Source organism: Schistocerca gregaria, unplaced genomic scaffold, assembly GCF_023897955.1.
Source record: "Schistocerca gregaria isolate iqSchGreg1 unplaced genomic scaffold, iqSchGreg1.2 ptg000604l, whole genome shotgun sequence".
In the NCBI taxonomy this organism is placed as follows: Eukaryota; Metazoa; Arthropoda; class Insecta; order Orthoptera; family Acrididae; genus Schistocerca; species Schistocerca gregaria.
Genome location: NW_026061993.1, coordinates 77161 through 92996, shown reverse-complemented (window position 1 = coordinate 92996; position 15836 = coordinate 77161).

Genomic DNA, 15836 nt, shown 5'->3' with positions numbered 1-15836 from the left:
GCCACTACAACTAAAGTTTTAGTTATCGATTATTGACTCATTACACGGCTTTGGTACTTTGGACATGAGCTAGGACCTTAAGATTTTGCATGAAACGAGGTCTGTCGACCACGTTGCACGGGAGAATGTGAAAGGTGTTCATATGTAGTAAAAACTCGAGAAATCCGCCCGTTTTAGTCATTTGCTATCGAGTCGAATTAATGCCAGATCGTCACAATGGCCGTTTTGCTCCCTGCAACGGATACATTTATCGTCTGCAAAGCTATGTCGTGTGCTTCGGTAATGCGGATACACTAAAAGCACCATATTAAAACACAGAAGAAGCTTCTAAGTTGATGTAATCGGACAGTAAGAAGCAGTACAAATCAAGTTTTAGCTATCAATTATTGATTTATTAGCTGGCTTTGGTGCGTTGGATATGACCGAGGCCCTTAAGATTTGGCATCGAACGAGGTCTGGCAGCCACATTATACGAGAGAATCTGAAAGGTGTTCATATGTAGTAAAATTCTAAGAAAACCTTTCGTATTTGTCATTTGCTTTTGAATCGACGTAATGCCAGATCGTCACATTCGCCGCTTTTCTCTCTGAAACTGTTACATTTATCGTCTGCAAGCTTATGTCGTGTGCTGCGGTATGCGGAGACACTAAAAGCAACAAAGTATAAAACAGATGAAGCTTGTAATTTGATGTAATCGGCCAGAAAGAACCAGTACAATTCAAGTTTTGGTTATCGATTATTGACATATTAGCCGGCTTTGGTGCCTTGGACATGATCGTGGACCTTAAGCTTTTGCATCAATCGAGGTCTGGCCGCCACGTTGCACGGAGAAATGTGAAATGTGTTAATATGTAGTAAAAACCTGAGAAAATCTTTCGCATTTATTTAAGTTCCGTTAGTACAATAAGAAACTGGCTACAATAATCATAATCTTGCTCTACAAATCAAGTAACTACTATTATTAACAGTATTTATCAACAGCAAATATAACAAAAGACAAAACAGAAAGATAATCAAACGTCTAATGACACAGTAACGAAACTGAAAACAGTTCGCGAAAATTTCGTTTGAAATTATTTCACCAGATGACAATAAGAACACCGGACGAAGACACTTAAAGTTCCAAAATAAGCCACTATACACAAACAAATAATTAGTACTTAGCTTTGGATGCGCCGCTACAGCTGCACCTGGTCAGCGCGGAATGTAAACACAGGTAAGAAGTTAAGGTGCTCGATACGAAACACTCACAAAGATCGGGTCACAACTCAAGAAAGGCGGAGGTGAATGAAGAAACCATTAATAAGTAACTTATATAGTAAATATTATCACAAAAACCGTTAAAATATGTACCTGAAACCTAAAAATGTATGAAAACTTAGAGAGCGATTTCACACGCACTCACGCGCTTAATCGAAATGCCAGATCGTCGCAGTGGCAGCTTTGCTCACGGAAATGTTTACATATACATCTGGATACTTACGTCATGTGCTGAGGTATGCGGTGGGACCACAACCAACAAATATGAGCTTCTAAGTCGATGCAATAGGTAGGTAAGAAGTAGTTCTACTCAAGTTTTAGGTATCGAAAATTAAACTGTAGGCCGGTTTTGGTGCCTTGCATTTGACCGAGGACCTTATGATTTCGCATGAACCGAGGTCTGGCACCCACATTACACGAGAAAATGCGAAAAGTGATAATATGTAGTAAAAAACTGAGAAAACCTCACGATTTCGTCTTTTTCTTTCGTAATGACGTAATGACATCTCGTCACATTGATCTCTTTTTTTCCGGAAAGGTTTACATTTATCATCTGAAAACTTCTCTCGCCTGCTGATGTATGTGATGACTCCACAAGAAACAAAATAGAAACTTCTAAGTTGATGTAATAGGCAAGTAAGACATATTATAAGTCTAGTTTTAGTAATAGAAAATTCAGTTATTGGTCGGTTTTGGTGTTTTGCAGTTGATAGAGTACCTTGGAACATATCTGTCTATCTACCACCCCCCCCCTCCCCCTCGTAAGGTAAGATGACAGCCTACGTACACCACCCCCCTTCGTAAGATGTCTGTCTACCTACTTCCCCCTGAAATGTCTCTTTACTTATCCCCTCAACCGGAAAACGTGTTTTCAAACCCGCCATCAGAAGATGACTTTCTTCGTACACACCCTTGGAAGATACCTGTCTACCTACCTCCCCCCCCCCAGAAGATGTCTGCCCATCTACCTAGGTACCGCCATTTAGAAGGTGTCTGTCTACCTACCCCCACTTCGAAAGATGTTTAACTGCCTACCCCACCTCTGAAGATCTCTGTCAAACCCTCCCCCATCCCTGGAGGATGTCTGTGTACATACCCCCCTTTTGGAAGTCATTTGACAACCGAAAAAACCGCTTTGGAAGATGTATGACTTCCTATCACTACCCTCGTAAGGTGTATGTCTACCTAGGACCCCTCTGGAAGATGTCTGTCTAACTAACGAACCTCGGTATATGCCAGTCTCACCCCCTCAGAATATGTCTGTCTACGTACCCCACATGGAAGATGTCTGTCTACCTGCCCCCCCCCCCCCATAAGATGTTTGTCTATCTACCCCTCCTTGGAACATGTCTGTCTAACAACCACCACCCCCCCCCCCCCCAGTTGTCTGTCTACCTACCCCCTTGAAGATGTCTGTCTACCTACCCCCCACAAAATGTCTGTGTACCCATCTTACCCTGAGAAAATGATAGTCTACCTACCCCTGTATGTAAGATGTCTCACTACCTACCCCCCTCCCCCCCCCCCCCTTCGGGAAATGTCTGTCTATCTACCCAATCCACTCTTGAAAGATGCTTATCTAACCACCTTGGAAGAGGCCTTTCTACCCCAGCTCAGAAATTGTCTATCTACTCCCTCGTCAGAAGATGTCGGCCAACATACCGTCCCCTCAGAAAATGTATATCTATCACCCTTGGAAGATGTATGTCTGTCTACCCCCTCAAAGAATATATGTCTATCTGCCCAACTCGGAAAATGTCTGTCAACATGCCCCCTTCGGAAAATGTCTAACATCACCAAGCTCAGTAGATGTGTGTCTATCTGTCCCGCCCCCTCGGAAAATGTCTATTTCCAGCCCCCCTCGGAAGAAGTATGTTTACCAACCCTCCATCAGGAGAAGTCTGTCAAACTACGCCCCAGGAAGGTCTCTCTCTACCTACCACCCTCCCCCCCATCGAATATATCTGTCCACTCAACCCATCCTTGGAAGATGATTGGCTACCTACCCCATGGAAGATGTCAGGCAACCTGCCCCCTCACTTAGGAAGATGCCTACTTCCCCCTTGGAAGTTGTCTATTTTCCACCACTCGGAAGATGTCTAACTACCCCCTCCCAATATATATGTCTATCAAATCCACACAAATGATGTCTGTTTACCTACTCCCATAAGATGTCTATCATCCCCTTCAGAAGGTATCTTCCTATATACCCCCTCCCCTTGGAAGATGCCTGTCTGCATACCCAAACTAAGATGATGTCTATCAACCTTCCACCGCACATATGATGTCTGTCTACCTACCACCCTTGGAATATCTATGTCTTTCTACCCCCCGGAAGATGTCTGTCAGCCTGCCCAACTTGGAAAATATCTGTCCATGTGCCCTCCTTCGGAAGATTTCTATTATCCCCAGCCTCAGAAGAATTGTGTCTATCTGTCCTGCACCAACAGTAGATGTCTGTGTACCTACCCCTCTTCAGAAGAAGTCTGTTTACCAACCCCCCATCAGGAGATGTCTCTCAAACTACCACCAAGGAAGTCTCTGTCTACCTACCCCCCTTTGGAAGATATCTGTCTACCTATAACACAACTCAGAAAATGTCTGTCTACCTACCCCTCAGAAGATGTCTGTTTATCCACACCTCCACAGATAATGTCTATCTACCTACCCCCCCCCCCCTATCCTCTGAGGATGTCTGTCTACCTACCCCCCCCTCTTGGAAGATGTTGGTCTACTTACCCCTCTAGAAGATGTCTGTCTAAGTACGCCCCTCGGAAGTTGGCTGTCTACCAACCCACCAATGGGAGATGTCTGTCTACCTACCCCCCTCGGAAGGTGCCTTACTGCCTACTCCCTCAGAAGATTGTCTACCTACATACACTCAGAAAATGTATGTATACCCACGCCCCCCCCCCCCCTGGAAGAATTCTGTCTAAATTTTCCCCACCCCTTGGTAATTTCTGTCTACATATCACTCCCTTGCAAGATGTCTGTCTACCTACTCCCTCTCGAAAGATATCTGTTTACCTACATCTTCTGTTGGGAGGTAGGAAGACACACATCTTCTGCGAGGGGTAAGTAGACGGACATATTCCGAAGCAGGGTATGTGGTCAGACATCTTCTGAGGGGGTGGTAGGTAGACAGACATCTTCCAAGGGGGGAGGGAGTAGACATCTTCTGTGGTGATAATGGTAGACAAACAATTCCAAGGAGGGGTAGATAGACAGACATCTTCTGAGTGGTTGTTTCTTAGACAGACGTCTTCCAGGAGGGAGCTTGGTAGACAGACATTTTCCAAGGGGGAGACATTTTTCGATTCGGGCCGGATAGGTAAACAGATATCCTTCGAGAGAGAGGGTTGACATTTTTCTGGGGGTGGAGGTAGATATTTTCGAGAGGTAGATTGACATCTTCTGGGAGGGGGGGAGATAGTATTCTTCCATGGGGGGAGGTGAGTAGTCAGGCATCTTCAAAGGGGTAGGGGGGTAGACAGACATCTTCCAAGAATGGTCGGTAAGTAGACAGACATGTTCTGTGGGGAGTGATGGTATGTACACTTACATCTTCCGATGGGTTCTGGTAGATAAACAGGCATCTTCCGTGAAGGGGTGATAGAGCTCCTCGAAGATGGGGTGTAGATATCTTCGGTGAGGAGGGTAGGTATACATCTTCCGAGAGAGGGTTAGATAGATTTCTTCCATAGGGGGGATAGATAGCCTTTTCCCGAGTTTGTGAGGAAGACAGACATACACACATGTTCCTAGAATTTGGAGGTAGACAGACATCTTCAGAATAGGCGGTAGACACATTCCAAATGAAGGAAGGCTGTAGAAATCTTTTGAGTGTAGGATAAACGTCCTCTGAGGGGAGGGGCTAGATGGAAATCTTACAGGGGTGGGGTAGGTAGACAGACATATTCCGAGAGGAGGGGGTTGGTAGACAGGCATCTTTCATGAGGTGGGTTATATACATCCTCCTGGGGGATATACATCTTCTGAGGTGGGGATAGGTATCTTCCAGAGGGTGTAGATATCATCTGAGGGTGGGGTAGATAGACATCTTCCAAGCTGTTGGTTGATTTTCACCATCCGAGTGGAGGGATACATAGATATTTTCCGCCTGGGCTGGGTAGATAGACATCTTCAGAAGGGGGTAGACATCTTCCATGGGGGGTAGGGAGACAGCTTCTAAGGGGGGTAGATAGACATTTTCCAAGATTAGTGGTAGATACACATCTTCTGAGGGGTGTAGATAGACCTCTTCCGAGGAGGGAGATTGGCATCTTTGGAGGGAATGGATAGATAATCTTATGAGGTGGGTGTGGGTAGGCATCAACCTAAGGGGCGAGATTGGCATCTTCCGATGTGGAAGGGGTTAGGTAGGCATTTTTAGAGGGAGGGATATCTTCCTAGGGGTTTAGATAGGCATCTTCCAAGGGGATGTAGGAAGACATCTCAGAGAGGGGGGAGACAAAATCCTCCGAGAGGTGGTAGGTAGACAGACATCTTTGGATGGGAGAGTAGGTAAGCAGACATCTTTTGAGTGGGGTTGGTAAACTGACATATTCCAAAGGGGCAAGGTAGACAGACAGTTTCTGAGGGTGGGGCATAAGTAGACTGACACTTTCCGAGATGTGGTAAGTAGAATTACATCTTCTGAGGTGATGGGGTAGGTAGACAGACATTTTCCGAAAGGGCGTAGGTATAAAAAAAATGGTTCAAATGGCTCTGAGCACTATGGGACTCAACTGCTGTGGTCATCAGTCCCCTAGAACTTAGAACTACTTAAACCTAACTAAACTAAGGACATCACACACATCTATGCCCGAGGCAGGATTCGAACCTGCGACCATAGCAGTTGCACGGTTTCGGACTGTGCGCCTAGAACCGCGAGACCACCACGGCCGGCTGTAGGTATACAGACATATGCCTAGGGGGGAAGGTAGACAGACATGTCCCGATTGGGGGTAGGTAGACGGCCATCTTCCAGGTGGGTAGGTACACAGACATCATCCGAAGGGGTTAGAAGGACAGACACTTTCCATGTGGGGGTTGGTAGACATACATCATCTGAGGGGGAAGAGACATCTTTCGAGGGGAGGGTACATAGACAGATATCTTCAGAGAGGAGGTAGTCATCCTCCGAGAGGGAGGTAGTTGTCCATTATCCACTGGTCTTAGGTAGGCAGACATCTTCTGAGGGAGGGTATGTAGACAGACATCTTCTGAAGGGGATAACGTAGACAGTCATCTTCTGATGGGGATGGGTAGGTAGACAGACATCTTCTGAGTGGTGGTAGGTATGGAGACATCTTCTGAGGCTGGGTTTGGTAGACAGACATCTTCCATGGGGGGGATGGGGGGTGTTGGAAGACAGATATCTTCCAAGGGGTGGGAAACAGCTTCTAAAGGATGTAGTTTGGTAGACAGACATCCTCCGAGAGGGGTGTAGACATTCTCAGATGGGGAGTGTATAACTTCTGAGAGGAGTGGTAGACTGACATCTTCCGAGAGGGGAGAGATACTTTTCTTCCATTGTGGCAATAGATAGATATCTTTCGAGAGGAGGTACATAGATAGACATCTTCAAATGTGTTGTGAATGTAGAGAGACAACTTTTGAGAAGGGGGTAGGTATACAGACACCCTCAGAGGGGGTGGGTAGGGAGACAGACATCTTCCGAGATAGGGATAAGATAGACACAAATCATTCGACGTTGGGTAGGTAAATATACAGATTCTGAGGGGTTTAGGTAGACATTCATATTATGAGGGGTTGTGGGTGTAGGTAGACAGAAACCATCTGAGGAGGGGTATTTAGGCAGATAACGTCTGAGAGGGGGTTAGGTAGACTGACATCTTCTGAGGGGTTGTAGGAGGACAGACATCTTCCAAGTGGAGGGTTGGTAGACAGACATCTTCAGAGGTGGGGTGGGGTAGGTAGACAGACATCTTCCAATAGGGGGTTGGTTGGCAGACATCTTCTGTGAGGGGATGGTAGTAGACAGCCTTCTTCTGATGGGTGGGTGGGTAGACAGACATCTTCCATGATGGGGCATAGGTAGAGAGACATTGTCCGAGGTAGGGTGACTATAGACATTTTTCGAGAGGGGGGGTAGGTAGACAGACTTCTTCTGGGGGGTTGTAGGTAAACTGACCTCTTCAGAGGGTTGGTGTAGAATGACATTTGCCAAGAGGGGATAGGTAGAGAGACATATTCCTATGGTGGTAAGTAGACAACATCTTCTGATGGGTGTAGGTAGACAGACATCTTCCGAGGGGGATGTGTAGGTGGACAGACATCTTCCGATGGGTGGTGGGTACGTAGACTGACATATTCCAATGGGTGCGGTAGGTAGCCAAACATCTTCGAAGTGCAGGCATTGTAGATAGACATCATACAAAAGTTCACGTAGGTAGGCAGACATCTTCTGAGGGGGCGTAGGTAGACAGACATTTTCCGAGGGGTGTACATAGACATACATTTTCCAAGTGGGGGCTAGGTAGGCAGACATCTTCAGATGAGGGGGTAATCAGACAATCATCTTCTGGGGGGTAGATAGACAGACATATTCCGAGGTATGGGTTGGTAGACAATATTTTATGACTGGGGCTATGTAGAGAGACATCTTCCAAGGGGTGTAAGTAGGTAGATAGACCTCTTCTGTTGTGAGATTTGTAGGAAGGCAGACATCTTCCGAGGCAGAGCGGTTGGTAAATAGACATCAATTGTGGAAAGGGTTAGGTAGGCAGACATCTTCCCAGTGCAGTTTTGTAGACAGGCATCTTCCAAGGAGGGGTTAGGTAGACTGACACCTTCTGAAGCAGGGTAGGTAGATAGTCATCTTCGGAGGGGTGTTTGGTATACAGACATCTTCCAAACGGGTGTAGGTATACGGACATATACCTAAGGGGGAGGTAGACAGACATCATGGGTGGGTAGGTACACAGACATCTTCCGAGGGGGATTAGGAGGACAGACATTTTCCATTTGAGGGTTGATAGACTTACATCATGTGACGGAGGAGAGATACCTTTCGAGAGGAGGGTATGTAGACAGATATCTTCAGAGAGGGGTAGACATCCTCTGAGAGGGAGGTAGTCATCCTCCAAGACAGGGGTAGATATCTTCCAAGAGGGCTGTAAATAAATATCTTCCAAGATGGGAGAAGATGGACCTCTTCCGGGGGTTTTAGGTAGGCACACATGTTCCGAGGGGTGGTATGTAGACATACACCTTCTGAGGGGAATAAGGTAGACAGTCATCTTCTTATGGGGAATTGGGTAGGTAGACAGACATATTCCAAGGTGGGGGGGGGGGGTAAGTAAGGAGGAGACATATTCTGAGGGTGAGTTCAGTAGACAGACATCTTCTGAGTGGTGTCCTTGTTAGACAGACATCTTTCAAGGGGAGGGAGACATCTTTCAAAGTATGCGTTTTGGTAGACAGACCAAGAGGGGTGTAGACATTCTCTGATGTTGGAGTAGATATCTTCATAGAGGAGTGGAAGTTTGACATCTTCCGAAAGGGGGGGTAGGTAGACAGATATCCTCAGAGGTAGGGGTAGGGAGACAGACATCTCCCACAGGAGGGATAAAATCGAATCATTTGAAGGGGGGTAGATAAGCATACATCTTCTGAGGGGTATAGGTAGACATTCATCTTATGACGGGGGAGGGGGGTAGGTAGACAGATCATGTGGGGGGGGGGGGTTTGTAGACAGATATCTCACAAGACAGGGGTAGGTAGGCAGACATATTCTGAAGGGTTGTAGGAGGACAGACATCTTCCAAGGGGGTTAGGTAGACAGGCTTCTTCAGAGGGCGGTTAGGTAGACAGTCGTCATCAGAGGGGTACAGGTAGACAGACATCTTCTAAGGGGGTTGGTAGACCGACATTTCCTGAGGGGGTGGGCAGGTAGACAAACTTCTTCCGAGTGTGGGTGGGTATGTAGACAGACACATTCTGAAAGGAATTGTAGGTGGACAGACATCCTTTGTGATAGAGGATAGGTAGGCAGAAATATTCTGAAGGGAGGGTAGGAAAACATACATCTTCCAAGGGGAGGGGTAGGTAGTCACACATCTTCTGAGGGGTGGGTTTAGGTAGACAGAGATCTTTCCGAGGGAGGGCAGGTAAGTAGACAGACATATCCTCTGGTGGGGGGATGAGAGACCGACATTTTCCGAGGGGGAGGGGTAGGTAAACAGACATCTTCCGGCGGTTGGGTAGGTAGACAGACATCTTTTGGGGTGGATAGCTAATCGGATATGTTTTGAGGGAGCTTAGGTAGACAGACATTTCCGACGGGGAGTGTAGGTAGACAGACATATTTCAAGGGTGGGGAGATGAAACAGACATTTTCTGATGTGGGGATAGGTAGACCGACATCTTCTGAGGGCTGTTGTAGGTAGACAGACATCTTCCAAGCGGGAGCTACAGGTAGACAGACATCTTCAGAGGGCGATTGTAGGTTGATGGACATCTTTTGTGCTGGTAATAATAGATAAACATATTCCAAGGGGTGGTAGTTTAACAGACATCTTTCCAGGGGGGCTGAGTAGATAGACAGACATCATCCAACATGGGTAGACAGACATTTTCCAGGGGGAGTAGACATCCTCCAAGGGGGTAGACATCTACGAATGGTGATGAGGTCTGGAAGATACCTTCTGAAGTTTGGGGGTCTCTAGACATCTTCCATGATAGGGGTAAACAACTTCTGAGCGGGGGGCTGGATGGGGGTTGGGATAGGTAGACAGACATATTCCGAGAGGGCAGGTAGGTAGATAGACATCTGCGTAGCGAGTGGGGGGGTGGGAGGGTTGAGAGACATCTTCCAGAGTGATAGACATCTTACGAGGTGGGGAGAAAGTTTTTCTGGGGGATGTAGATAGACATCTTCAGAGGGTGAGGTAGGTGGACAAACATCTTCCTTAGGGGGTTGAGGTAGGCAGACATCTGCCGAGGGGGTTAAGTAGATAGACGTCTTTCACGGGGCAGGTAGACAGACATCGCCTGTGGGGGGGTTATGTAGACTGATATTTTCTAAGGAGGCAAGTAGGTAGAATGACATATTAGGTGGTGGGGCGATGAGAGACAGACAGTTTTCAATGAGGGAGAGGTAGAATGACATCTTCCGATGTGGGAGGTGTAGGTAGATATCTTCCGAGGGGTGGGGTAGGTAGACATACATATTCCGAGGGGAGTGGTAGGTAGTCATACATATTCTGAGGGGGGGGGGGGTTAGGTAGACAGACATCTTCCAAGGGTGTGGGTAGGTACACAGACATCATCTGAGGGGGTGGGGAGGTAGGTGCAGGTTGACGTAGATCTTCCGAGGAGGGGTAGGTAGACAGATATCTTCCGAGGGGGGGGGGGGGTAGCTAGGCAGATATCTTCTGAGGGGAATAGATAGGCATATTTCGAGTGTGGGGTAGATAGGCACCATCTCAGGGGGGGGGGGGGGCAGATGGTCATGGGTGTGACGTCAAGTGAGCTGCACTGCTGTTGAAATAGCTTGTTAATGTTTTATAACTTTTAGGCTTCATTTACGTATTTTATAGTTTGTTTGTGTTATTATTTTAGCCGTAAAAGCAACTTATTAGTGGATATTCATTTACCTCCGTCTTTCTTCCTGTTGCATTGACTCGAGTGGTCTATTATTTGTGAGTGTGCTTTCGTGGTTCGTCTAAGCCTCGCGCCTCATCAGTGTGTTTACATTTTGCGGCGTGCACTGCATCTGTAGCGGTTATAAGCTAAGTACTGACGAACTTGTTTGTGCTCTGTAATACAGTTGTTAAATTGAATGGATTACAGTGGTGTTGCTTGCCGTTTGTGGTGAAATAATGACTTAATAAACTTTTGTAATCGTTCGCTCGCTGTGTTTTATAGAGTTTTCAGTAAATTTCGTGCTTTAGTTTTGAACTGGCGTTTAGTTTTAATTTTTTGGTTTTAGCCAATAATTTTGTGAAGTTTTGCTGGTATTGGTATCGGCTGTGTTGTAGTAGTATTAATACAAGTAGCTGCTTTCTTAGTAGTTAGAGAATTTCGAGACCATAGTTGTTAGTTCTTAAACAGTGCTGCTTTTGTAACTGAACTTTGCTGACGTAGACGTACAGTTTATTTTAGTAACTGTAAAATTTTATCATGAGTGAGAAGTGTGGGTTCTGTCGTAGGTTTGTGAGTAGTGGATTACACTGTGGGATTTGTTCAAAGTGTTTTCATTGCGGGAAATGCATTGGGGAAGCCAGTGGTAATTTTAGGGTGATCCTGTCCTGGGAATGTAGAATCTGTAGTAGAAACAAGTTAATAGAGGAGCAGGAGTGTAAGATCTGTGCCCTTCAGGTGCAGTTACAATGCGCAAAGAAGGAACTAGATAAGTTGAGGAGGGTGAAGGGTGCTAGGGAATGGGAACTGGCAGTTGGCAGGAAGATAGCTAGGAAAAGGAGGTAGTCAGACAGTTTTACTTTGCATACATGCAATAGATACGACAAACTGTCAGAGTAGAGCGGAGAGGAGCCTCGTGAAGCTGTATATGTAGGTAACTTGCAGCAGTCCTCAGCAATTAGGAGGCCTAGGTTCTGCTGCTAGGTAGTTCCCACGGTAGAGGTGTGGGCCAGCATTTGCAGGAAGTTTTGTGGAGTCAGTACCAGGTCACAAGCATTGTGAAGCCTAGTGCAGGGTTGGCTCAGGTGGCTGAAAGCGTAGGGGAGTTATGTAAGAATTTTACAATGGAGGATAAGGTAGTGATAGTGGATGGAGCTGGGAGCAGTCGCAATAGGGACATGGGGTATGATGTCAGTGGTCACTTGGTTAAGATAGCTACTCAAACTGGTGGCACTAATGTGCTTTTCGTGAAACTGTTTCAGCATCTTGATCGGCCACACCTTAATGCGGCTGTTAGGCGCGTTAATGTGGGGCTGGAGAGTGCACTGATGACAGAGGGCATGGATCACATCTCAGTGGTACCAGTTGGGTCTATCAGTAAATTGGGTTTCACTAGGCATGGCCTGCACCTCAATAGGTATGCGAAGGGGAGGCTACCTAAGCTTATAGGTGACAGTGTAGTGGGTGGTGGTGGCGGTAGTGGTGTCACTCATGGAAAAGTTCCTGTAGTAGTTCCTGTTAGAGCTGCACCTTCTTAATACTGAAGTCAGCTGATAGGTATACCTGCTTAAAGGAAGTGCCTTTAAGGGCTCTCCTCCAGAGGATGTAATGTTTCCAAGTAAAGAAGGAATTAGCATATTTCATCAAAATATAAGATTTATTAGAGATAAAGTTAGTGAACTGCTAATAGATGTTAATGCTGAAATTATTGGTACATCAGAGCACCACTTCAATAAATTGATAATTTATAGGCTTGCTTTACCAGGCTACAGATTAGCTGGCTGTTTCTCAAGGAGTTCCTTGCGGGGTGGGGAAGTGTCTCTGTACATAAAAAAACAGTATGTTATTTGAGTCCATAGACTTGTTGCGACACTGCACTGAACAGATATTTGAAAGTTGTGCAGCATTTGTTGAATTTAGTGAAATTAAACTTCTAATTGCTGTTGTTTATAGGGCCTCTAACTCCAACTTCAGAGAATTTTTGCTTAAGCTAGAGAGGGTTCTTGATTCACTTTTGTAGGAAGTACCAGAAAGTAGTTATATGTGGGGACTTCAATATTAATTTTGTATATGATTGTGCAAGAAAGAGGGGGGTTGGGTTGTTTGGGGAAGGAGACCAGACATCGAGGTCATTGGTCTCGTCGGGTTAGGGAAGGATGGGGAAGGAAGTCGGCCATGCCCTTTGAGAGGAACTAACCCGGCATTTGCCTGAAGTGATTTAGGGAAATCACAGAAAACCTAAATCAGGATGGCTGAACGCGGGACTGAACCGTCGTCCTCCCGGATGTGAGTCCAGTGTCTTAACCACTGCGCCACCTCGCTCGGTCCCAAGAAAAATGATTTTGGAAGATCTCCTAAATTCATATGATCTGATGCAAACTGTGTTTTTTTCCAACTAGGGTGCAGGGGAACAGTAGCACAGTCATAGACCATATTTTTATTCGTTCTTCATTACTAGATGGGCATTCTGTTAGTAAAAGAGTGAATGGCCTTTCAGACCATAATGCACAAATTTTAACACTAAAAGGTTTTTTTACTCCAGCCAATGTCATATTTAGTTACATAGAACATAGGAAAGTCAATCCAACAGCAATAGAGAGTTTTTTAAAACTTGTCAAGGAACAAGAGTGGCAAGATGTTTATAGTGCCAATAATACAGAGGATAAATGCAATGCTTTCCATAACACATTTCTCATGCTCTTTGAGAGTTGTTTTCCATTAGAACATTCTAAATGGGGTACTAGCAGTCATGGACAGCCCGGTTGGCTGACTAGTGGGATAAGGATATCATGTAGAACATAGCGGGAATTACATCAAAATGTTAGAAGTAGTCACAATCGAGCTACCATAGCCCCTTACAAACAGGATTATAAGGTGCCTAAAAATGTTATTAGCAAGGCAAAAAGTATGTGATATGCAAATAGAATAGCTTATTCACAGGATAAAATTAAAGACATTTGGTTAGTTGTGAAGGGAGTGACTGGTCATCAGCACAAGGTCGATGATATAAAGTTAGTTCTAAGTAATAATATTTTCGTTAGTGATAAATCAGATATATGTACGGTATTTAACAATCTCTTTCTGAGCATTGCTGGCGAGCTAAATAAAAATTTAGTTTCAACAGGAAATCATACAAATTTCTTAGCAAATACCTTTCTGAGATTGATGTCTGAAATACTCCTCTGTGATACAGACAAGGGGGAGATTGAGTCAATAATTAAATCACTGAATACTAAGGACTCTCATGGTTATGATGGAGTGTCTTTCATAATATTAAAGTACTGTGCTGCACATGTTAGTCCTGTATTCAGCCAAATTTGTAATTTTTCTTTAGGAACGGTCAGTTTCCTGAGCGATTAAAGTACTCAGCTGTAAAGCCGCTTTATGAAAAGGGAGAAAGGGATAATGTAGAAAATTTTAGACCTATTTCTATGCCATCAGTGTTTGCAAAAGTTACCGAAAAGGCTGTGCATGTAAGGTTAGTTGATCATTTTATATCACACGATTTGTATCAAATGCACAGTTCGGTTATAGAAGTCGTTTGGCAACTGAAAATGGTATATTCTCTTTTCTCTGTGAAGTACTGGATGGGCTAAACAAAAAGGTAGTCAGAACCTTACGAGGGGAGGTAGGCAGACAGACATCTTCAAAGTATAGGGTAGGTAGACAGACATCTTCCCAGGGGGGGGGGGGGGGAGGGGTAGGTAGACAGACCTGTTCCGAGGGGTGGGTAGGGAGACATACATCTTCATAGAGAGTGAGTATGTAGACAGATATCTTCCAAGTGGGGTAGGTAGACAGACATCTTCCAAGGGTGCGGGTAGGTAGACAGACATCTTCAGATGGGAGGTAGGTAGACAGATATCCTCTGAAGGGGGTAGATAGACAGACATTTTCCGAGGGTAGGTAGACATCTTCCGAGTGGTGGTAGACATCTTCCGAGGGGGTTAGATACTTTCTGAGAGGATGGTAGATAGACATATTCCGAGAGGGGGGAGACATCTTCCGACAGTTGGTTAGATAGCCTTCTTCCTAGGGGTGGTAGGTAGAGTGAAATCCTCCAAGACGGGAGGGGGGAGGGCGTAGATAGACACACATCTTCCAAAGCAGTGTGTATGGTAGAAAGACATCTTCCGAGTGAGGGATAAGGTCGACAGACATCTTCTGTGGGGAGGGTTGGCAGACAGACATCTTCCGAGGGGGAGTAGGAAGACATGTTCCAAGAGGGGGTAGACAGACATCTTCCAAGGAGGGGGGGATAGACACATCCTGGCATGGGGTAGGTAGACAGACATCTTCCAAGGGGGTAGGAAGACAAACATCTTCCGATTGCGTGGGTGGGTAATGAGACATCTCTGGAAAGGGGGAGGTCGACAGACATCTTCTGATGGGAGGAAGGTAGAGTGACATATTCCATGGAGGGGAGTAGGTTGACAAATGTCTTCCAATGGGTGGGGTAGGTAGAGAGAGATCTTCCAAGGGGTGGTAGGTAGGCAGACCTAATACGAGAGTAGCGGTAGCGGAAGAGCGATAGGTAGACAGAAATCTTCCGGACGGGAGGGGAGGGGGGAGCGTAAGTAGACAGATAAGTTCCCAGGTCCTCAATCTACTGCAAGACACCAAAACTGGCCAATAATTGACATTCCGTAACCGAAACTTGTCTTGTACTACTTCTTACTAGTCAATTGCAACAACTTAGAAGCTTCTATTTTGTTCCTTGTGTTACTACTGGATACCTCAGTACGTGACATAGGTTTCCAGACCATAAATGTAAACGTTTCCAAGAGAAAAGATACCTATGTGACTATCTAGCAATACGTGATAAGGCAAGTGACGCAAACAGGTGCTCTTCTACAGTTTTTAAATACATATTAAAAGTTTTCGCATTTTTGCGTGTAACGTGGCTGCCTGACCTCGGCTCATGCTAAAGCGTAGGGTCCTCGGTCACATGCTAGGCAATAAAAGCC